The 23,675-nt window shown below is 49.0% G+C and overlaps 1 pseudogene; it reads right to left on the reverse strand.

The window, feature by feature from the left end:
• LOC147119176 (uncharacterized) overlaps positions 1–20,059 on the reverse strand; it is a 44,772-nt pseudogene extending 24,713 nt beyond the window's left edge.
• Positions 20,060–23,675: the final 3,616 nt, after the last annotated feature.

Here is a 23,675-nt window from a genome sequence, read left to right on the forward strand (position 1 = left end):
TCACAGCGGGGAGAAACCGTCCAACCTGGAGAGACACAAGGACACACACACCATGGAGAAACCGTGGAAATGTGGGGTCTGTGGGAAGGGATTCAGTTCCCTGTCACAGCTGGAAAATCATCGATGCACTCACACCAGGGAGAGACTGTTCACCTGCTCCGAGTGTGGGAAGCGATTCACTCGTTCATCCAACCTTCTGATGCACCAGCACATTCACACCGGGGAGAGGCCATTCACCTGCTCCGTGTGTGGAAAAGGATTTAATCGATCATCCAACCTTCTGATGCACCAGCGCATTCACACCGGGGAGAGGCCATTCACCTGTTCCGTGTGTGAGAAGGGATTCACTAAGTCATCCGACCATCTGATACACAAGCGAGTTCACACTGGAGAGGGCCCATTCACTTATTCCGTGTGTGCGAAGGGATTCACTAATTCATCCGAGCTTCTGACACACCAGCGAGTTCACACTGGGGAGAGGCTGTTCTCCTGCTCTGTGTGTGGGAAGGGATTCACTCGGTCATCCAACCTGCTGAGACACCAGCGAGTTCACACTGGGGAGAGACCATTCACCTGTTCCGTGTGTGGGAAGGGATTCACTCAGTTATCCACCCTGCTGAGACACCAGCGAGTTCACACTGGGGAGAGGCCGTTCACCTGCTCCGTCTGCGGGAAGGGATTTACGCGATCATCCCACCTGCTGAGACACCAGCGAGTTCACACTGGGGAGAGGCCGTTCACCTGCTCCGTCTGCGGGAAGGGATTTACGCGGTCATCCCACCTGCTGAGACACCAGCGAGTTCACAAATGACTGCAGCGGTTGGATTATGCTGCTATTGCGGCTATTAATCATATCTAGGACTGAACCGTGTTCATTCTGACAGTTGAGATATGTTTCTGCTGATGTTAAACTCCAGCTCAGTTATAGGGGTTATTAATATTCTTGAAATGTAGCTGATTGACTTGTTGGGACTGCAGCGTCCCTTTAAGAACCGCTGTCTAATTTTGCCCCTTAATTCAGGGACTCTCATCAGAAATTTGTTTGCAATAAAATTATGAACTTTTACTTCAATGCTAAATTCATCTTTGGTACAATTCTTACTGACTTGCACGTTGCACACAGGGGCACCTCCAGTATCCACCAGAAAGAAGGGGAATGGGAATTGGTGGAGAATCGAGAATCCCCAAATGTTGCCACCCCTGTCCAATACAGCAATCCCCTTGGCATGGGAATGGAAACATGTCCAATCTGAGTAACAACTGCGATTAATCTTTCTGGGCCAGTGGGGTTAGTTTATATCAGACAGGAGGAGATTGGTGTCAGTGACTGTGGGGTTAGTTTATATCAGACAGGAGGAGATTGGTGTCAGTGACTGTGGGGTTAGTTTATATCAGACAGGAGGAGATTGGTGTCAGTGACTGGGGTTAGTTTATATCAGACAGGAGGAGATTGGTGTCAGTGACTGTGGGGTTGGTTTATATCAGACAGGAGGAGATTGGTGTCAGTGACTGGGGTTAGTTTATATCAGACAGGAGGAGATTGGTGTCAGTGACTGTGGGGTTGGTTTATATCAGACAGGAGGAGATTGGTGTCAGTGACTGTGGGTTTGGTTTATATCAGACAGGAGATGATTGGTGTCAGTGACTGGGGTTAGTTTAAATCAGACAGGAGGAGATTGGTGTCAGTGACTGGGGTTAGTTTAAATCAGACAGGAGGAGATTGGTGTCAGTGACTGTGAGGTTGGTTTATATCAGACAGGAGGAGATTGGTGTCAGTGACTGTGGGTTTGGTTTATATCAGACAGGAGGAGATTGGTGTCAGTGACTGGGGTTAGTTTATATCAGACAGGAGGAGATTGGTGTCAGTGACTGTGGGGTTGGTTTATGTCAGACAGGACGAGATTGGTGTCTGACTGTGGGGCTGGTTTATATCAGACAGGACGAGATTGGTGTCAGTGACTGTGGGGCTGGTTTATATCAGACAGGACGAGATTGGTGTCAGTGACTGTGGGGTTGGTTTATATCAGACAGGAGGAGATTGGTGTCAGTGACTGTGGGGCTGGTTTATATCAGACAGGACGAGATTGGTGTCAGTGACTGTGGGGTTGGTTTATATCAGACAGGAGGAGATTGGTGTCAGTGACTGTGGGGCTGGTTTATATCAGACAGAAGGAGATTGGTGTCAGTGACTGTGGGGTTGGTTTATATCAGACAGGAGGAGATTGGTGTCAGTGACTGTGGGGCTGGTTTATATCAGACAGGACGAGATTGGTGTCAGTGACTGTGGGGTTGGTTTATATCAGACAGGAGGAGATTGGTGTCAGTGACGGGTTGGTTTTTATCAGACAGGAGGAGATTGGTGTCAGTGACGGGTTGGTTTTTATCAGACAATGGGATATTGGTGTCAGTGACTGTGGGGCTGGTTTATATCAGACAGGAGGAGATTGGTGTCAGTGACTGTGGGGTTGGTTTATATCAGACAGGAGGAGATTGGTGTCAGTGACTGTGGGGTTGGTTTATATCAGACAACGGGATATTGGTGTCAGTGGCTGTGGGGCTGGTTTATATCAGACAGGAGGAGATTGGTGTCAGTGACTGTGGGGCTGGTTTATATCAGACAGGAGGAGATTGGTGTCAGTGACTGTGGGATTGGTTTATATCAGACAGGAGGAGATTGGTGTCAGTGACTGTGGGGCTGGTTTATATCAGACAGGAGGAGATTGGTGTCAGTGACTGTGGGGTTGGTTTATATCAGACAGGAGGAGATTGGTGTCAGTGACTGTGGGGTTGGTTTGTATCAGACAGGAGGAGATTGGTGTCAGTGACTGTGGGGTCGGTTTATATCAGACAGGTGGAGATTCGTGTCAGTGACTGTGGGGTTGGTTTTTATCAGACAGGAGGAGATTGGTGTCAGTGACTGTGGGGCTGGTTTATATCAGACAGGAGGAGATTGGTGTCAGTGGCTGGGGTTGGTTTATATCATACAGGAGGAGATTGGTGTCAGTGACGGGTTGGTTTTTATCAGACAGGAGGAGATTGGTTTCGGTGACTGTGGGGCTGGTTTATATCAGACAGGAGGAGATTGGTGTCAGTGACTGTGGGGTTGGTTTATCTCAGACAGGAGGAGATTGGTGTCAGTGACTGTGGGGTTGGTTTATATCAGACAACGGGATATTGGTGTCAGTGGCTGTGGGGCTGGTTTATATCAGACAGGAGGAGATTGGTGTCAGTGACTGTGGGGCTGGTTTATATCAGACAGGAGGAGATTGGTGTCAGTGACTGTGGGGTTGGTTTATATCAGACAGGAGGAGATTGGTGTCAGTGACGGGTTGGTTTTTATCAGACAGGAGGAGATTGGTTTCGGTGACTGTGGGGCTGGTTTATATCAGACAGGAGGAGATTGGTGTCAGTGACTGTGGGGTTGGTTTATCTCAGACAGGAGGAGATTGGTGTCAGTGACTGTGGGGTTGGTTTATATCAGACAACGGGGTATTGGTGTCAGTGACTGTGGGGCTGGTTTATATCAGACAGGAGGAGATTGGTGTCAGTGACTGTGGGGCTGGTTTATATCAGACAGGAGGAGATTGGTGTCAGTGACTGTGGGGCTGGTTTATATCAGACAGGAGGAGATTGGTGTCAGTGACTGTGGGGTTGGTTTATATCAGACAGGTGGAGATTGGTGTCAGTGACTGTGGGGTTGGTTTATATCAGTTGGGAGGAGATTGGTGTCAGTGACTGTGGGGTTGGTTTATATCAGACAGGAGGAGATTGGTGTCAGTGACGGGTTGGTTTTTATCAGACAGGAGGAGATTGGTGTCTGTGACTGTGGGGCTGGTTTATATCAGACAGGAGGAGATTGGTGTCAGTGACTGTGGTGTCAGTTTATATCAGACAGGAGGAGATTGGTGTCAGTGACTGTGGGGCTGGTTTATATCAGACAGGAGGAGATTGGTGTCAGTGACGGGTTGGTTTTTATCAGACAGGAGGAGATTGGTGTCAGTGACTGTGGTGTTAGTTTATATCAGACAGGAGGAGATTGGTGTCAGTGACTGGGGTTGGTTTATACCAGACAGGTGGAGATTGGTGTCAGTGACTGTGGGGTTAGTTTATATCAGACAGGAGGAGATTGGTGTCAGTGACTGTGGGGCTGGTTTATATCAGACAGGAGGAGATTGGTGTCAGTGACTGTGGTGTTACTTTAAATCAGACAGGAGGAGATTGGTGTCAGTGACTGGGGTTGGTTTATACCAGACAGGAGGAGATTGGTGTCAGTGACTGTGGGGTTGGTTTATATCAGACAGGAGGAGATTGGTGTCAGTGACTGTGGGGCTGGTTTATATCAGACAGGTGGAGATTGGCGTCTGTGACTGTGGGGTTGGTTTATATCAGTTGGGAGGAGATTGGTGTCAGTGACTGTGGGGTTGGTTTATATCAGACAGGAGGAGATTGGTGTCAGTGACGGGTTGGTTTTTATCAGACAGGAGGAGATTGGTGTCAGTGACTGTGGGGTCAGCTTATATCAGTCAGGAGGAGATTGGTGTCAGTGACTGTGGGGTTGGTTTATATCAGACAGGAGGAGATTGGTGTCAGTGACTGTGGGGTTGGTTTATATCAGACAGGAGGAGAATGGTGTCAGTGACTGTGGGGTTGGTTTATATCAGGCAGGAGGAGGTTGGTGTCAGTGACTGTGTGGTTGGTTTATATCAGGCAGGAGGAGATTGGTGTCAGTGACTGTGTGGTTGGTTTATATCAGGCAGGAGGAGATTGGTGTCAGTGACTGTGGGGTTGGTTTATATCAGACAGGAGGAGATTGGTGTCAGTGACTGTGGGATTGGTTTATATAATACAGGAGATTGGTGTCAGTGACTGTGGGATTGGTTTATTTCAGACTGGAGGTGATTGGTGTCAGTGACTGTGGGGTTGGTTTATTTCAGACAGGAGGAGATTGGTGTCAGTGACTGTGGGGTTGGTTTATATCAGTTGGGAGGAGATTGGTGTCAGTGACTGGGGTCAGTTTATGTCAGACAGGAGGAGATTGGTGTCAGTGACGGGTTGGTTTTTATCAGACAGGAGGAGATTGGTGTCAGTGACTGTGGGGTCAGCTTATATCAGACAGGAGGAGATTGGTGTCAGTGACTGTGGGGTTGGTTTATATCAGACAGGAGGAGATTGGTGTCAGTGACTGTGGGGTTGGTTTATATCAGACAGGAGGAGAATGGTGTCAGTGACTGTGGGGTTGGTTGATATCAGGCAGGAGGAGGTTGGTGTCAGTGACTGTGTGGTTGGTTTATATCAGGCAGGAGGAGATTGGTGTCAGTGACTGTGGGGTTGGTTTATATCAGACAGGAGGAGATTGGTGTCAGTGACTGTGGGGTTGGTTTATATCAGACAGGAGGAGATTGGTGTCAGTGACTGTGTGGTTGGTTTATATCAGGCAGGAGGAGATTGGTGTCAGTGACTGTGGGGTTGGTTTATATCAGACAGGAGGAGATTGGTGTCAGTGACTGTGGGGCTGGTTTATATCAGACAGGAGGAGATTGGTGTCAGTGACTGTGGGGTTAGTTTATATCAGACAGGAGGAGATTGGTGTCAGTGACTGGGGTTGGTTTATATCAGACAGGAGGAGATTGGTGTCAGTGACAGTGGGGTTGGTTTATATCAGACAGGAGGAGATTGGTGTCAGTGACTGTGGGGCTGGTTTATGTCAGACAGGAGGAGATTGGTGTCAGTGACTGTGGGGCTGGTTTATATCAGACAGGACGAGATTGGTGTCAGTGACTGTGGGGTTGGTTTATATCAGACAGGAGGAGATTGGTGTCAGTGACGGGTTGGTTTTTATCAGACAGGAGGAGATTGGTGTCAGTGACGGGTTGGTTTTTATCAGACAATGGGATATTGGTGTCAGTGACTGTGGGGCTGGTTTATATCAGACAGGAGGAGATTGGTGTCAGTGACTGTGGGGTTGGTTTATATCAGACAGGAGGAGATTGGTGTCAGTGACTGTGGGGTTGGTTTATATCAGACAGGAGGAGATTGGTGTCAGTGACTGTGGGGTCGGTTTATATCAGACAGGTGGAGATTCGTGTCAGTGACTGTGGGGTTGGTTTTTATCAGACAGGAGGAGATTGGTGTCAGTGACTGTGGGGCTGGTTTATATCAGACAGGAGGAGATTGGTGTCAGTGGCTGGGGTTGGTTTATATCAGACAGGAGGAGATTGGTGTCAGTGACGGGTTGGTTTTTATCAGACAGGAGGAGATTGGTTTCGGTGACTGTGGGGCTGGTTTATATCAGACAGGAGGAGATTGGTGTCAGTGACTGTGGGGTTGGTTTATCTCAGACAGGAGGAGATTGGTGTCAGTGACTGTGGGGTTGGTTTATATCAGACAACGGGATATTGGTGTCAGTGGCTGTGGGGCTGGTTTATATCAGACAGGAGGAGATTGGTGTCAGTGACTGTGGGGCTGGTTTATATCAGACAGGAGGAGATTGGTGTCAGTGACTGTGGGGTTGGTTTATATCAGACAGGAGGAGATTGGTGTCAGTGACGGGTTGGTTTTTATCAGACAGGAGGAGATTGGTTTCGGTGACTGTGGGGTTGGTTTATCTCAGACAGGAGGAGATTGGTGTCAGTGACTGTGGGGTTGGTTTATATCAGACAACGGGGTATTGGTGTCAGTGACTGTGGGGCTGGTTTATATCAGACAGGAGGAGATTGGTGTCAGTGACTGTGGGGCTGGTTTATATCAGACAGGAGGAGATTGGTGTCAGTGACTGTGGGGCTGGTTTATATCAGACAGGAGGAGATTGGTGTCAGTGACTGTGGGGTTGGTTTATATCAGACAGGTGGAGATTGGTGTCAGTGACTGTGGGGTTGGTTTATATCAGTTGGGAGGAGATTGGTGTCAGTGACTGTGGGGTTGGTTTATATCAGACAGGAGGAGATTGGTGTCAGTGACGGGTTGGTTTTTATCAGACAGGAGGAGATTGGTGTCTGTGACTGTGGGGCTGGTTTATATCAGACAGGAGGAGATTGGTGTCAGTGACTGTGGTGTCAGTTTATATCAGACAGGAGGAGATTGGTGTCAGTGACTGTGGGGCTGGTTTATATCAGACAGGAGGAGATTGGTGTCAGTGACGGGTTGGTTTTTATCAGACAGGAGGAGATTGGTGTCAGTGACTGTGGTGTTAGTTTATATCAGACAGGAGGAGATTGGTGTCAGTGACTGGGGTTGGTTTATACCAGACAGGTGGAGATTGGTGTCAGTGACTGTGGGGTTAGTTTATATCAGACAGGAGGAGATTGGTGTCAGTGACTGTGGGGCTGGTTTATATCAGACAGGAGGAGATTGGTGTCAGTGACTGTGGTGTTACTTTAAATCAGACAGGAGGAGATTGGTGTCAGTGACTGGGGTTGGTTTATACCAGACAGGAGGAGATTGGTGTCAGTGACTGTGGGGTTGGTTTATATCAGACAGGAGGAGATTGGTGTCAGTGACTGTGGGGCTGGTTTATATCAGACAGGAGGAGATTGGTGTCAGTGACTGTGGGGTTGGTTTATATCAGACAGGTGGAGATTGGCGTCTGTGACTGTGGGGTTGGTTTATATCAGTTGGGAGGAGATTGGTGTCAGTGACTGTGGGGTTGGTTTATATCAGACAGGAGGAGATTGGTGTCAGTGACTGGGGTCAGTTTATGTCAGACAGGAGGAGGTTGGTGTCAGTGACGGGTTGGTTTTTATCAGACAGGAGGAGATTGGTGTCAGTGACTGTGGGGTCAGCTTATATCAGACAGGAGGAGATTGGTGTCAGTGACTGTGGGGTTGGTTTATATCAGACAGGAGGAGATTGGTGTCAGTGACTGTGGGGTTGTTTTATATCAGACAGGAGGAGAATGGTGTCAGTGACTGTGGGGTTGGTTTATATCAGGCAGGAGGAGGTTGGTGTCAGTGACTGTGTGGTTGGTTTATATCAGGCAGGAGGAGATTGGTGTCAGTGACTGTGTGGTTGGTTTATATCAGGCAGGAGGAGATTGGTGTCAGTGACTGTGGGGTTGGTTTATATCAGACAGGAGGAGATTGGTGTCAGTGACTGTGGGATTGGTTTATATAATACAGGAGATTGGTGTCAGTGACTGTGGGATTGGTTTATTTCAGACTGGAGGTGATTGGTGTCAGTGACTGTGGGGTTGGTTTATTTCAGACAGGAGGAGATTGGTGTCAGTGACTGTGGGGTTGGTTTATATCAGTTGGGAGGAGATTGGTGTCAGTGACTGTGGGGTTGGTTTATATCAGACAGGAGGAGATTGGTGTCAGTGACTGGGGTCAGTTTATGTCAGACAGGAGGAGATTGGTGTCAGTGACGGGTTGGTTTTTATCAGACAGGAGGAGATTGGTGTCAGTGACTGTGGGGTCAGCTTATATCAGACAGGAGGAGATTGGTGTCAGTGACTGTGGGGTTGGTTTATATCAGACAGGAGGAGATTGGTGTCAGTGACTGTGGGGTTGGTTTATATCAGACAGGAGGAGAATGGTGTCAGTGACTGTGGGGTTGGTTTATATCAGGCAGGAGGAGGTTGGTGTCAGTGACTGTGTGGTTGGTTTATATCAGGCAGGAGGAGATTGGTGTCAGTGACTGTGGGGTTGGTTTATATCAGACAGGAGGAGATTGGTGTCAGTGACTGTGGGGTTGGTTTATATCAGACAGGAGGAGATTGGTGTCAGTGACTGTGTGGTTGGTTTATATCAGGCAGGAGGAGATTGGTGTCAGTGACTGTGGGGTTGGTTTATATCAGACAGGAGGAGATTGGTGTCAGTGACTGTGGGATTGGTTTATATAATACAGGAGATTGGTGTCAGTGACTGTGGGATTGGTTTATATCAGACTGGAGGTGATTGGTGTCAGTGACTGTGGGGTTGGTTTATTTCAGACAGGAGGAGATTGGTGTCAGTGACTGGGGTTGGTTTATATCAGACAGGAGGAGATTGGTGTCAGTGACTGTGGGATTGGTTTATATCAGACAGGAGGAGATTGGTGTCAGTGACTGTGGGATTGGTTATATCAGACGGGAGGAGATTGGTGTCAGTGACTGTGGGGCTGGTTTATATCAGACGGGAGGAGATTGGTGTCAGTGACTGTGGGATTGGTTTATATCAGACGGGAGGAGATTGGTGTCGGTGACTGTGGGATTGGTTTATATCAGACAGGAGGAGATTGGTGTCAGTGACTGTGGGGCTGGTTTATATCAGACGGGAGGAGATTGGTGTCGGTGACTGTGGGATTGGTTTATATCAGACGGGAGGAGATTGGTATCAGTGACTGTGGGGCTGGTTTATATCAGACGGGAGGAGATTGGTGTCAGTGACTGTGGGATTGGTTTATATCAGACAGGAGGAGATTGGTGTCAGTGACTGTGGGGCTGGTTTATTTCAGACGGGAGGAGATTGGTGACAGTGACTGTGGGATTGGTTTATATCAGACAGGAGGAGATTGGTGTCAGTGACTCTGGGGCTGGTTTATATCAGACAGGAGGAGATTGGTGTCAGTGACTGTGGGGCTGGTTTATATCAGACGGGAGGAGATTGGTGTCAGTGACTGTGGAGTTGGTTTCTATCAGACAGGAGGAGATTGGTGTCAGTGACTGTGGGGTTGGTTTATATCAGACAGGAGGAGATTGGTGTCAGTGACTGTGGAGTTGGTTTCTATCAGACAGGAGGAGATTGGTGTCAGTGACTGTGGGGTTGGTTTCTATCAGACAGGAGGAGATTGGTGTCAGTGACTGTGGGATTGGTTTATATCAGACAGGAGGAGATTGGTGTCAGTGACTGTGGGGTGGTTTATATCAGACAGGAGGAGATTGGTGTCAGTGACTGTGGGGTTGGTTTATATCAGACAGGAGGAGAATGGTGTCAGTGACTGTGGGGTTGGTTTATATCAGACGGGAGGAGATTGGTGTCAGTGACTGTGGGGTCGGTTTATATCAGACAGGAGGAGATTGGTGTCAGTGACTGGGGTTGGTTTTTATCAGACAGGATAAACTAGTCAAAGTTGGAGAAAATGTATTTTTTGTCTGTATATTTATGTATATGTATATTTATGTACTTATGGATTTATATATATTAAATATTGTTATTCCTATATTAACGACTGTGGTAGGAATCTTTTTAAGTCCTGGGATGTGGGCGTCGCTAGCAAGGCCTGTATTTATTGCCCCTCCCTAGTTGCCCTTGAGAAGGTGGTGATGAGCCACCTCCTTGAACCGCTGCAGTCCGTGTGGTGAAGGTCCTCCCACGATGCTGTTAGGGAGGGAGTTCCAGGATTTTGACCCAACGACGATGAAGGATCGATGATATATTTCCATGTCGGGATGGTGTGTGACTTGGAGGGGAGCTTGGAGGTGCTGGTGTTCCCTTGCACCTGCTGCCCTCATCCCTCTAGGTGGCGGGTTTGGGAGGTGCTGCCGAAGAAGCCTTGGCGAGTTGCTGCAGCGCCTCTTGTCGATCAGAGGTTCTCAACCGGGGTCGGTGAGAAGGTTTCAAGGGGTGGGCCCAGAAACACTCTCCCTCTTTCATTCTTTCTCCCACAAGCAGCCCTCACACTGGGCGCCGGCTCAGTTCCCATTGAGCAGCCGCGGGGGAAGCGATGTGGGGCGCGATGGGGCCAAGGCTGCGGAAGCCGCCCCTCGCTCGCTGCCAATTGGGTTGATCCAGATTCCTATCATCTCCATCCAGCCTGTTGCCCCCATCTCCCCCTTCCCCCCTACAAATCCAGGCTGGGGTTTATTGGAGGGTGGGGCCATTCCCAATCCCAGGATCCCAGCCCGTTGAACACCTTCTCCCGCTGGAACAGGAGCAGTGCGCAGGCGCAGTTTGCGGGACCCGCAGCTCCAGCCGCCACTCGCCCTCACACCAGGCGGCGCCACTGAGCAGGACAGCCCGCGGCCCCGGGGATTGGTCCCGTCAAACGTCAATCAAAGGCCAGCAGCCAATCTGCTTGGCCCAAGTTCCGCCTCCAACCGCCGTCCATTGTTGGGGCGAAATTCAAAGCGCCGCGAGTGGGAGCTCAAACTGTCAATCAAAGGTCAACCCCGCCCACTGCACCCTGCTCACTCTCCGATTGGTGGCTGCCGGGGTGGGCGGGGCGAGAAAGGGCAAATCAGTGCACTCCCCGCCTCCGCCTGGGAGCTGGGCTTTGCTCAGGTGAGCAGATCACGTGGGCTGGAAGGAAGGTGGTCACAAGGCAGCTTGTGAGGTCACTGGGCCTCTTGTATTGGAGAAAACATACTATTACCGCACTTAATCGTCAAATAACTATTTATTTCAAAAAATAAAGCACAGTGATTTGAAATGCAAAGACTTGCATTTATAGAGAGGCTTCTGTGATCTCAGGATGTCCCAAAGCATTTTCAGACAATGAATACTTGTGTTGTGTTACACGGGGTCCGGGGAATTTTTAAAACACAGGAGGGCCCTCAGAGAACCCCTGATCTACACTGTCCCATCAAACACTCCCAGGGCAGGTACAGCATGGGTTAGATACAGAGTAAAGCTCCCTCTACACTGTCCCATCAAACACTCCCAGGGCAGGTACAGCACAGGTTAGATACAGAGGAAAGCTCCCTCTACACTGTCCCATCAAACACTCCCAGGGCAGGTACAGCACGGGTTAGATATAGAGTAAAGCCCCCTCTACACTGTCCCACCAAACACTCCCAGGGCAGGTACAGCACAGGTTAGATACAGAGTAAAGCTCCCTCTACAATGTCCCATCAAACACTCCCAGGGCAGGTACAGCACAGGTTAGATACAGAGTAAAGCTCCCACTACACTGTCCATCAAACACTCCCAGGGCAGGTGCAGCACGGGTTAGATACAGAGTAAAGCTCCCTCTACACTGTCCCATCAAACACTCCCAGGGCAGGTACAGCACAGGTTAGATACAGAGTAAAGCTCCCTCTACACTGTCCCATCAAACACTCCCAGGGCAGGTACAGCACAGGTTAGATACAGAGTAAAGCTCCCACTACACTGTCCATCAAACACTCCCAGGGCAGGAACAGCATGGGTTAGATACAGAGTAAAGCTCCCTCTACATTGTCCCATCAAACACTCCCAGGGCAGGTACAGCATGGGTTAGATACATAGAAACATAGAAGATACGAGCAGGAGTTGGCCATTCAGCCCCTCAAGCCTGCTCCGCCATTCAATGAGATCATGGCTGATCATCCAAACTCAGTACCCTGTCCCTGCTTTCTCCCCATATCCTTTGATCCCTTTAGCCTTAAGAAATATATCTAACTCCTTCTTGAATATATTTAATGAATTGGCCTCAACTGCCTTCTGTGGTACAGAGTTCCACAGGTTCACCACTCTCTGGGTGAAGAAATTCCTCCTCATCTCTGTCGTAAATGGCTTACCCCTTATCTTTAGACTGTGACCCCTGGTCCTGGACTCCCCTGCCATCGGGAACATCCTTCCTGCATCTAGTCTGTCTAGTCCTGCTGGAATTTTATAGGTTTCAATGAGATCCCATCTCATTCTTCTAAACTCCAGCGAGTATAAGCCCAATCGGCCCAATCTCTCCTCATACGTCATTCTTGCCATCCCAGGTATCAGTCTGGTGAATCTTCACTGCACTCCCTCCATGGCAAGAACATCCTTCCTCAGATAAGGCGACCAAAACTGCACAGAGTACTCAAGGTGTGGTCTCACCAAGGCCCCGTACAACTGTACACTGTCCCATCAAACACTCCCATGGCAGGTACAGCACGGGTTAGATACAGAGTAAAGCTCCCTCTACACTGTCCCATCAAAACTCCCAGGGCAGGTACAGCATGGGTTAGATACAGAGTGAAGCTCCCTCTACACTGTCCCATCAAATACTCCCAGGGCAGGTACAGCACGGGTTAGATACAGAGTAAAGCTTCCTCTACACTGTCCTATCAAACACTCCTAGGGCAGGTACAGCACGGGTTAGATACAGAGTAAAGCTCCCTCTACACTGTCCCATTAAACACTCCTAGGGCAGGTACAGCATGGGTTAGATACAGAGTGAAGCTCCCTCTACACTGTCCCATCAAATACTCCCAGGAGAGGTACAGCACGGGGTAGATATAGAGTAAAGCTCTCTCTACACTGTCCCATCAAACACTCCTAGGGCAGGTACAGCACGGGTTAGACACAGAGTAAAGCTCCCTCTACACTGTCCCATGAAACACTCCCAGGGCAGGTACAGCACGGGTTAGATACAGAGTAAAGCTCTCTCTACACTATCCCATCAAACACTCCCAGGGCAGGTACAGCACGGGTTAGATACAGAGTAAAGCTCCCTCTATACTGTCCCATCAAACACTCCTAGGGCAGGTACAGCACGGGTTAGATACAGAGTAAAGCTCCCTCTACCCTGGCGCATCAAGCCTCGGAGAGGTACAGGGGTGTGTTACCGATACCTTCCGTGGATACCTAGGCTAGGAGAGGCACCCTGGAATGTATGGGGAGCTTGGACTTGTCCATGAGAGTAACTGAAGGTATCAGACCTGAAATAATCTAGAGTAATGATTGGGTGTTAGTCATGGCTCAGTGGGAGCACTCTCTCTCTCTCTCTTGTCTCTGAGTCAGTAGGTTGTGGGATCAAGTCCACCTCCAGAGACTTGAGAACACAATTTAGGCCGACATTCCAATGCAGTGCTGAGGGAGCGCTGCACTGAAAGAGGTGCTGTCTTTCGGATGAGACGTTCAAGCGAGGCCCCATCTGCCCTCTCAAGTGGACATAAAAGATCCCATGATGTTATTTCGAAGAGCAGGGGAGTTCTCCCTGGAGTCCTGGCCAACATTTATCCCTGATCCAACATCACTAAAACAGATCATCTGGTCATTATCACATTGCTGTTTGTGGGATCTTGCTTACTGCCGCGTTTCCCACATTACAACAGTGACTGCACTTCAAAAGTACTTCATTGGCTGTAAAGTGCTTCGGGATGTCCTGAAGTTGTGAAAGGTGCTGTATGAATACAAGTCTTTCTTCAACAAAGGAGAAAAGGCCCAAAAATGGAACAGGCAGTAACGGAACATCAATTAGTCTCCTCTTATTTTAGAGACGTCAAGGACTCGATACAAAGTGTGTTTGAAACAAAGCAGATTTAATTGACTTATTTCCAGAATATTAAACTCCAGCCCAATTATAGGGGTTATTAACATCAGCAGAAACAAACCCCAACTGTCAGAATGAACATGGTTCAGTCCTGGATGTGATTAACAGCAGCAATAACAGCAGAATCCAACTCCTGCAGTCACTTGTGAACTCGCTAGTGTCTCAGCAGGTTGGATCAACGAGTGAATCCCTTCTCACACACGGAGCAGGTGAACGGCCTCTCCCCAGTGTGAACTCGGTGGTGTGTCAGCAGGGTGAATGACTGAGTGAATCCCTTCCCACACACAGAGCAGGTGAACGGCCTCTCCCCAGTGTGAACTCGCTGGTGTCTCAGCAGGTGGGAGCTGTACAGAGCCCTGGTTAGAACCCATCTGGAGAATTGTGTTCAGATCTGGGCACCGCACCTCAGGAAGGATATATTGGCCTTGGAGAGGGGTCGCGGCGCAGATTCACCAGAATGATATCGGTGTAAAAGGGTTACATTTCTTCAATAAACTCAAGCTGGTTTGTAGGACAAGACCATCTTTTCCAGAAGCAGTGTGAGTCTCTCCAACGGCCCCTTCTCCTCCCCGGTGATCATAAACAGCATCTCATAGGATCCCTTCAAGCATCTTCCCTGTGGTGGAGGTCACACTGATGGGCCTGGAGTTCCCTGGCTCTGATGGGAACTGCGTGAGCTGCCTTCCAATCTCGGGGAACAATCCCTGACTCTGTTGAGCTGTTGATGATACGGACAAAGGCAGCGGTGGTTAAATACAGCCCGTGGGCCATTTCCAACCCACCAACAGATTCAATCCAGCCCACCAAGGCCTGGTTTCGAGGCCGAACATCCGCCGCACCCGACCCCAGCCTGACTCCAGCCCACGTAACGTCAGGAGGCGGGTCATTGTCTCCGAGGCAGCAGGGGAGTCACAACCACAAACAGAGGCGGACAAATGGAATCCGCCGTTTGCTGCATCAATGTGTCTGGCTCTATTCCATGGAGGAGCCGCCAGGTTTCCAGTTTCACCCACCCACCGCCCTCTGATCTGCAAGCTCCCTGTCAGCCCTGGTTTAGCGGTTGGAGCTGGATATTGCACAGATGAGGCCCGGCCAGTAAAATGGCTGGGTCCTCTCACCGAGGACATTGGACAGGCAGCACCATTGCACCGCTCGCCCGATGTCCACCCAGAATGAAAATCAGTCCCAAGAAGTCTAAGCTCAGCAATCTCAGCAACGTCAAACACATCCAAGATCCCCGATCAGCTGCAAGAGAAGGATCGACATTCCATTCTCGCCCATGTACCAGTTGCAATTGAGCCTTTCTTTGACAATGAGCCTGACTGAATGATCTGATCTGTGGTGTTTAATGGACTTGGGAAGCCAATCATATTTGGAAATATGAAACTGAACCCTGTATTTATTGAAAATATCAAATCTACCTTATTCAGCTGACTGATGCATCTCAATGGCAAGGGCATTGTGATAATAAAGGTTTGCAAATCAGAGCTGAATTTGATATTTCCAACAAAATCAACCTCAATGTTTCACAAATCCGAGATGTTCCAGGAGTTTTCAATGCGGAGGACCAGACTGGATGATGATAAATATTTGGACATCTCCAAGCACACTGCCTGACACTAGATTGTCCTTCACATTACAAGCTGTCTTATCCTCTTCAGCAATGCAGATCTTCAAATGAGAGAAAAGGTCGTCGCGTGTCTGGGTTTCTTCCTGCACAATGGACCTCCAGTTTGTTCCCATTTGCTCACTGCATGTGAAGAGATCACTGCTTTGCTGTCAGATCACAGGCCAAATGTCAGAATTAAAGCAATTGTGGTGATAAGAGTAGCTGGAACATTATTAAGGATCAGAACCAAACTATTGTCAGGAGAAATTTGTTTGGGTTGTGTTTGGAAACAGCAGGGGGTGATTTTAACCTCACACACCTGACGGGAAACTAATGCGATCAGATCGGCCGTTTGTTTTACACCCCGCCCGATTTCACTTTCAACTGAAATCATTGGAGAGCAAAACCGGGGAAGATGTAAAACGGGCAGGAAATTCAATCCCGTCAGGTGGGGGAGGTTCAAATTACCCCCAGCATATCTGAACTAGAAGGACAACTACTAAAAATGGCCAAAAGGACAATAAAATAACTATGGAAACAGCCTGAGCAGTTCCGCAGCAACAGGAATCCCCAAATGGGAAGCTTTCTGCTTTTTAACCTCGTACACTATTTATCTACAAAGTATGTCCCTAATTATCATCAACAGCGAGCTGCAATATCACTTATTGGAATATGGTTGTTTGACTAAGTAAGGGTTTAGCCAAAGAACTACCTGCAGTTATTTTACAAATATAGTATTTTCTTACTTTAAGCAAATCCTTTCAAGTTTTCTTTTGCCTTTTACTTTTTGTTGTGTTTTTTTTCTCTTTAGGTCCCTGCACACAACCAAAGCATTCTCAGCTGAGGGAACAGGTGGGCAGCTTGCTCTGACCCTGCCGTTCTACTGTGACCCGTGGGGTCTCACCCTCCAAATGTACTTCCTTGTGGGGACACGTTCACTTTCTGTTGACCCCCCTCTTTCTTCCCGACAGTCCAGTGGAGATTAAGGATTTGCAGTGTGAGGGAGAATGGGCATAAACCCACATCCCACCATTCTTTGGTGCCATTTGTTGAGCTGGCATGCTGTGCCCATCTCCGTTAATGACTTCTGATGTCCTTCAGTTTTTTGAAGCAGAAACAGTGTCCACAAAGAGCTACTTGTGCTTCAAAAGACTCGAGCCGCTCGGCCAACCAGCCACGTGGACTTTCAGTCCAACATACAATCCATCGATCTATCGCTCACTCATTTCATTCATTTAGTAACGGCAGATTTTACTATCTTACACCACATTCTGTGTATTTAAGATAGTATCTGAGGGCTGTCTGAATTTATGTTGATAAATTATTGGGAGGGTAGAAGTGGTGCGATGCTCAACACTAAGAGTCGGACTGTTTCCGATTCACCAATTGAACACTTTGCTCTCACCAACATGCGCGGGCCCTTTAAATGTGCTGCGCGGTTTCTCTCCCAGTGGCAGGAGCTGGTGAGCGGCCTGCGCGGGGCCTCGCCATTGCTGTGCCACCGTGCAGCCGCGCACCTTAGGGGCAACATTGGTGTGCGGCCCTCAACAGCTCACCACAACTTGTTAAGTGGCCCTCCAGCCCAAATCATTGCCCATCCCTGCCCGAAACCATCTTTAACGGGATTCTGCCTCCTGACGGAGCTGGGAAAGATTTTGCCATTATTACCACAATTGAGCACCATCTTCTTTTCCAAAGATCTCTGAGCTTCTCCAATGGCTGGTCATCTTCCAAAATTCGATAGACTCTGGAACAGGACCCATGGATTGGCGGGTAGCTAATGTTACCCCACTGTTCAAAAATGGTGGTAGAGAGAAAACGGGGAATTACAGACCGGTAAGCTTGACATCGGTAGTGGGGAAAATGCTAGAGTCCATTATAAAGGATGTAATAGCAGAGCACTTGGAAAAAAGTGACAGGATCGGACAAAGTCAACATGGATTTACAAAAGGTAAATCGTGCTTGACTAATCTACTGGAATTTTTTGAGGATGTAATTGGTAAAATAGATAAGGGAGAACCAGTGGATGTGGTGTATTTGGATTTTCAAAAGGCTTTCGATAAGGTCCCGCATAAGAGATTAGCATGTAAAGTTAAGGCACATGGGGTTGGGGGCAAGGTATAGACTTGGATAGAGAACTGGTTGGCAGACAGAAAGCAAAGAGTTGGAATAAACGGCTCTTTTCCGAGTGGCAGGCAGTGACTAGTGGGGTACCGCAGGGATCGGTCCTTGGACCCCAGCTATTCACAATATATATTAATGATCTGGACGAGGGAACTAGATGTAATATCTCCAAGTTTGTAGACGACACAAAGCTGGGTGGGCGTGTGTGCTGTGAGGAGGATGCAGAGAAACTCCAGTATGATTTGGACAGGTTGGGTGATTGGGCAGAAGCATGGCAGATGCAATATAACGTGGATAAATGCGAGGTTATCCACTTTGGTGTCAAAAACAGGAAGGCAGATTATTATCTGAATGGCAATAGATTGGGAGAAGGGGAAGTGCAACGAGACCTGGGCGTCCTTGTGCACCAGTCGCTGAAGGTAAGCATGCAGGTGCAGTAGGCGGTTAAGAAGGCATATGGTATGTTGGCCTTCGTAGCGAGAGGGTTTGAGTACAGGAATAAGGATGTCTTGCTGCAGTTGTACAGGGCCTTGGTGAGACCTCATCTTGAGCATTGCATGCAGTTTTGGTCGCCTTATTTGAGGAAGGATGTTCTTGCCATGGAGGGAGTGCAGCGAAGATTCACCAGGCTGATACCTGGGATGGCGGGAATGACGTATAAGGAGAGATTGAGTCGATTGGGCTTGTACTCGCTGGAGTTTAGAAGAATGAGAGGGGATCTCATCGAAACGTATAAAATTCTAACAGGACTAGACAGACTAGATGCTGGAAGGATGTTCCCGATGGTCAGGGAGTCCAGAACCAGGGGTCACAGTCTAAGGATAAGGGGTAAGCCATTTAGGACAGAGATGAGGAGGAATTTCTTCACCCAGAGAGTGGTGAACCTGTGGAATTCTCTACCAAAGAAGGCAGTAGAGGCCAATTCATTAAATATATTCAAGGAGGAGTTGGATATATTTCTTAAGGCTAAAGGGATCAAGGGATATGGAGAGAAGACAGGAACAGGGTACTGAATTTGGACGATCAGCCATTATCTCATCGAATGGCGGAGCAGGCTCGAGGGGCCGAATGGCCTACTCCTGCTCCTATCTTCTATGTTTCTATGTTTTGTCTCCCTCAATTGTGGGTGATATTTCTCTCTATTCTCCTGTAAACTGGATTCCTCTTGATCTCAACTGGGTTCAATGTAAGATAGTTCAGGGAGTCAGGCATCATTCACCCCTAGACCTACGCTGGCCAGTGAAACCCCAGTCATTTCCTTAGTAAGGATTCCTCTGGTTCCTCGCCATATATTTGTCAGGATACCGAAACCCAGCTTTCTTACCGTCCACTCCTGGAGGCCCCACTCCCTGAGCCTACAACCTTCAGCAGGGTCAGTGGTGGAGTTCAACAGCAGGAGTGAACCCAACTGTCAGAGTGAACAGGGTTCAGTCCTGGATGTGATTAACAGCAGCAATAACAGCAGAATCCAACCCCTGCAGTCACTTGTGAACTTGCTGGTGTCTCAGCAGGTTGTATGACCGAGTGAATCCCTTCCCACACACTGAGCAGGTGAACGTCCTCTCCCCGGTGTGAACTCGCTGGTGTATCAGTAGGTGGGATGAATTTGTGAATCCCTTCCCACACTGAGCAGTTGAACGGCCTCTCCCCAGTGTGAACTCGCTGGTGTGTCAGAAGGGTGGTTGAATTCGTGAATCCTTTTCCACAGTCGGAGCAGGTGAATGGCCTCTCCCCAGAATGAATTCACTGGTGTGTCAGCAGATCCCTTTTGCTTTTAAAGCTTTTCTCACAGTCAGAACATTTAAAAGGTCTCATGTCTTTGTGAACAAGTTGATGTCTCAGTAGCTGGTATGACTGAGTGAGTCCCTTCCCACACACGGAGCAGGTGAACGGCCTCTCCCCAGTGTGAACTCGCTGGTGTGTCAGCAGGTCACTTGACTGAGTGAATCCATTCCCACACACTGAGCAGGTGAACGGTCGCTCCCCGGTGTGACTGCGCCGATGAGCTTCCAGCTGATACGGGTAATCAAATCCTTTCCCACAGTCCCCACATTTCCACGGTTTCTCCCCGGTGTGACTGCGCTTGTGTTTCGCCAGGCCAGAGGATCGACTGAATCCTCGTCCACACACAGAACACGTGTACGGTTTCTCCCCGCTGTGAACGGTGCTTTTTGCTTTCATGTTATGTCTGATGATATTCAGGTCCCAATGAATAGAGTGACTGTCAGATCTTGATGTGATGTTTGAGTTACATATCCTGTCTACAAATCCTCCCCTTCTAATACCCTGTAAAATGAATATAAAACAAGAAAAAGGGAGCATGAGAGAGAACACACAAAAACACAAAGACAGGTTGTGAAATTGAACTCAATGAATCTGGGAATTTGTGGGGCCGGTACCAGAAAAAAAGTAACGATGAAAGCTGCCGGATTGTCATTAAAATCCCAACTGGTTCACTAATGTCCCTCAGGGATATGGGGATCGGGCGGGAAAGTCAGGTTGAGGTCGAAGATCAGCCATGACCTTATTGAATGGCGGAGCAGGCTCGAGGGGCCGAATGGCCCACTCCTGCTCCTAATTCTTGTGTTCTTATGGAAGGGAACCTGCCACCCTACCTGTCCCGTGACTTCTACCGCCTAGAAGGAAAAGGGCAGCGAGTGCATGGGAACACCATCATCTGCAAGTCACACACCATCCTGACTTGGACATAGATTGCCGTTCCTTCATTGTCACTGGGTCAAAATCCTGGAACTCCGTCCCTAACAGCTCTGTGGGAGCTCCTTCACCAGACGGACTGCAGCGGTTCAAGAAGGCGGCTCACCACCACCTTCTCAATGGGAAACTAGGGAGACCGGTGGGCGCCGCGGGGACTGGAGTGCATCATCACCCCGGCCAATGTGATTTTAATTTAATAAGTTTTAAAAATTAATCTAGTTTTTTTTAAGCTTCTTTACAGTCCACTTGTTCGGTCGGGAGAGCGGGAGGCTCCGTTCGGCGATGCAGAGAGCCCTGCAGATGGAGAAGATTGTCACCCAGAGTCTGCTGGATCTGCACAAACTCTCCACTGGGAACGCCGACCCTCAACTGTGTGAATTCCTGGAGACCCACTATCTGGATGAACAAGTGAAGATGATCAGGAAGCTTGGAGATCACATCATCAACTTGCAGAGACTGGGACCCCTGCCTTGCAGGGAATGAGGGCTTGTGACGTTGAGCTGAGAGCCGAGACCTGAGCTCTGTAAATGTAATTTACTGTAAAAATGTTCAAATTTTAAATTTAAAAAAAAAACCCCGGGGGGACGCGGGCTGCACACATCCTGAGTGCGGCCCCAGGCTCCATTATTAAAACAGTAAAAATAAATGCTGGCCTTACCAGTGACGTTCACATCCTCGGTCCCAGGGACCGCCTCAGAAGAAGGAGAGAAGATGGCGGCGCCTAACCCGGGCCTTTCACCGAGAAACAGCCTCACCGCTGCCATCCCGTGGAACACAGGCCGGGCCGCGGGATCTCATTCGGGCCTGAGGCCGTTCTCCAACTTCATAAACCCTGCGGCGCAGCCTACCCGCAGTTTATTAATCTCCCGACCCCGCTCCCGCCGACCTGCAGCTCCGCCCGGTGAGGGACACGTGACCCGGGCCCACGGCCTGATTGACGGGAGCTTCCGACCAATAGGGAGCAAGCGGGGCGGGGCTGGAGGAGCGAGCCGGCAGCGGGTCCTCCAACCAATCGGGGAGCCCGAGGGGCAGGACTAGCGCTGGCTGATTGTCTGATCCGCAGGGCAGCGAGTTTCCCCAGTCCCTTGTTCAGGGCCCGGGGCCAGGGGAGGCTGTGGGCCTTTATTCCCCTTATTGGACACAAGGCTCTTTGTCTCACAACACACTGGCTCAGGTTTTAATACAGACTTTTTAACTTCATCAACAAAAGCAGATAAACCCCATGCATCACTGCAGGAGTTCCTCAGGGCAGTGTCCTAGGCCCAACCATCTTCAGCTGTTTCATCAATGACCTTCCCTCCATCATAAGGTCAGAAGTGGGGATGTTCGCTGATGATTGCACACTGTTCAGCACCATTCGAGACTCGTCAGATACTGACGCAGTCTGTGTCCATATGCAGCAAGACCTGGACAACATTCAGACTTGGGCTGACAAGTGGCAAGTAACATTCGCACCACACAAGTGCCAGGCAATGACCATCTCCAACAAGCGTGACTCTAACCATCTCCCCTTGACATTCAATGGCATTACCATCGCTGAATCCCCCACTATCAACATCCTGGGGGTTACCATTGATCAGAAACTGAACTGGACCAGCCATATAAATACTGTGGCTACAAGAGTAGGCCAGAGGCTGGGAATTCTGCGGCGAGTGTCTCACCTCCTGACTCCCCAAAGCCTTTCCACCATCTGGCTGGGAATTCTGCGGCGAGTGTCTCACCTCCTGACTCCCCAAAGCCTTTCCACCATCTACAAGGCACAAGTCAGGAGTGTGATGGAATACTCTCCACTTGCCTGGATGAGTGCAGCTCCAACAACACTCAAGAAGCTCGACACCATTCAGGATAAAGCAGCCCGCTTGATTGGCACTCCATCCACCACCTTCAACATTCACTCCCTCCACCACCGGCGCACTGTGGCTGCAGTGTGTACCATCTACAAGATGCACTGCAGCAACTCGCCAAAGCTCCTTCAACAGCACCTTCCAAACCCGCGACCTCTACCACTTAGAAGGACAAGGGCAGCAGACGCATGGGAACATCACCACCTACAAGTTCCCCTCCAAGCCACACACCATCCTGACTTGGACCTGTATCGCCGTTCCTTCAGTCGCTGGGCCAAAATCCTGGAACTCCCTTCCTAACAGCATTGTGGGTGTACCTACACCATATGGACTGCAGCGGTTCAAGAAGGCGGCTCACCACCATCTTCTCAAGGGCAATTAGGGATGGGCACTAAATGCAGGCCTAGCCAGCGACGCCCACATCCCATCAATGAATAAAAAAAAACTTTCTAATATTTGTGAGTAAAAGTACAAGTTTTTTCCCTCTGGGGAATTTATTATTAGTTTCAGGAAACAACAACAACCACTTGTATTTATAAAGCGCCTTTAACGTAGTGAAACATCCCAAGGCTCTTCACAGGATCGTTATAAAACAAAATTTGACACCGAGCCACATAAGGAGATATTCGGGCAGATGACCAAAAGCTTGGTCAAAGAAGTAGGTTTTAAGGAGCATCTTAAAGAAGGAGAGAGAGGTAGAGAGGTTTAGGGAGGGAATTCCAGAGCTCAGGGCCCAGGCAGCTGAAGGCACAGCCACCAATGGTGGAGTGATTAAAATCAGGGATGCTCCAGAGGCCAGAATTAGAGGAGCGCAGATATCTTGGGGGGTTGTGGGGCTGAAATTACAGAAATAAGGAGGGGCGAGGCCACGGAGGGATTCACTCCACACGGCCTGACCTTGGTCATCTTGTCGATCTTACATACTGTTTATGGATAACAAGCTGGTTACAGAACAGAAAACCGAGAGTAGGGGTTGGGAGTAGCTACTCAGACTGGCAAAAGGTGGGAAGTGGTGTTCCACAGGGATTGGTGCTGGGACCACTGTGGTTCATAAATGATTTGGACTCGGGAATCAGAAGTACAATTAATACTGAGGAAGACAAAATGCAAGAAGATATTAATAAATTTCAGAATGGGCGTGTAATTGGCAAATGAATTTCACTATAGATCAGTGTGAGGTGGTGTGTTAATGAATTTCACTATAGATCAGTGTGAGGTGGTGGGTTTTGGTGGGAAGA

The sequence above is a fragment of the Somniosus microcephalus genome, chromosome 4, assembly GCF_052327205.1.
Source record: "Somniosus microcephalus isolate GS21.2 chromosome 4, FLI_Smic_1.0, whole genome shotgun sequence".
Lineage (NCBI taxonomy): Eukaryota > Metazoa > Chordata > Chondrichthyes > Squaliformes > Somniosidae > Somniosus > Somniosus microcephalus.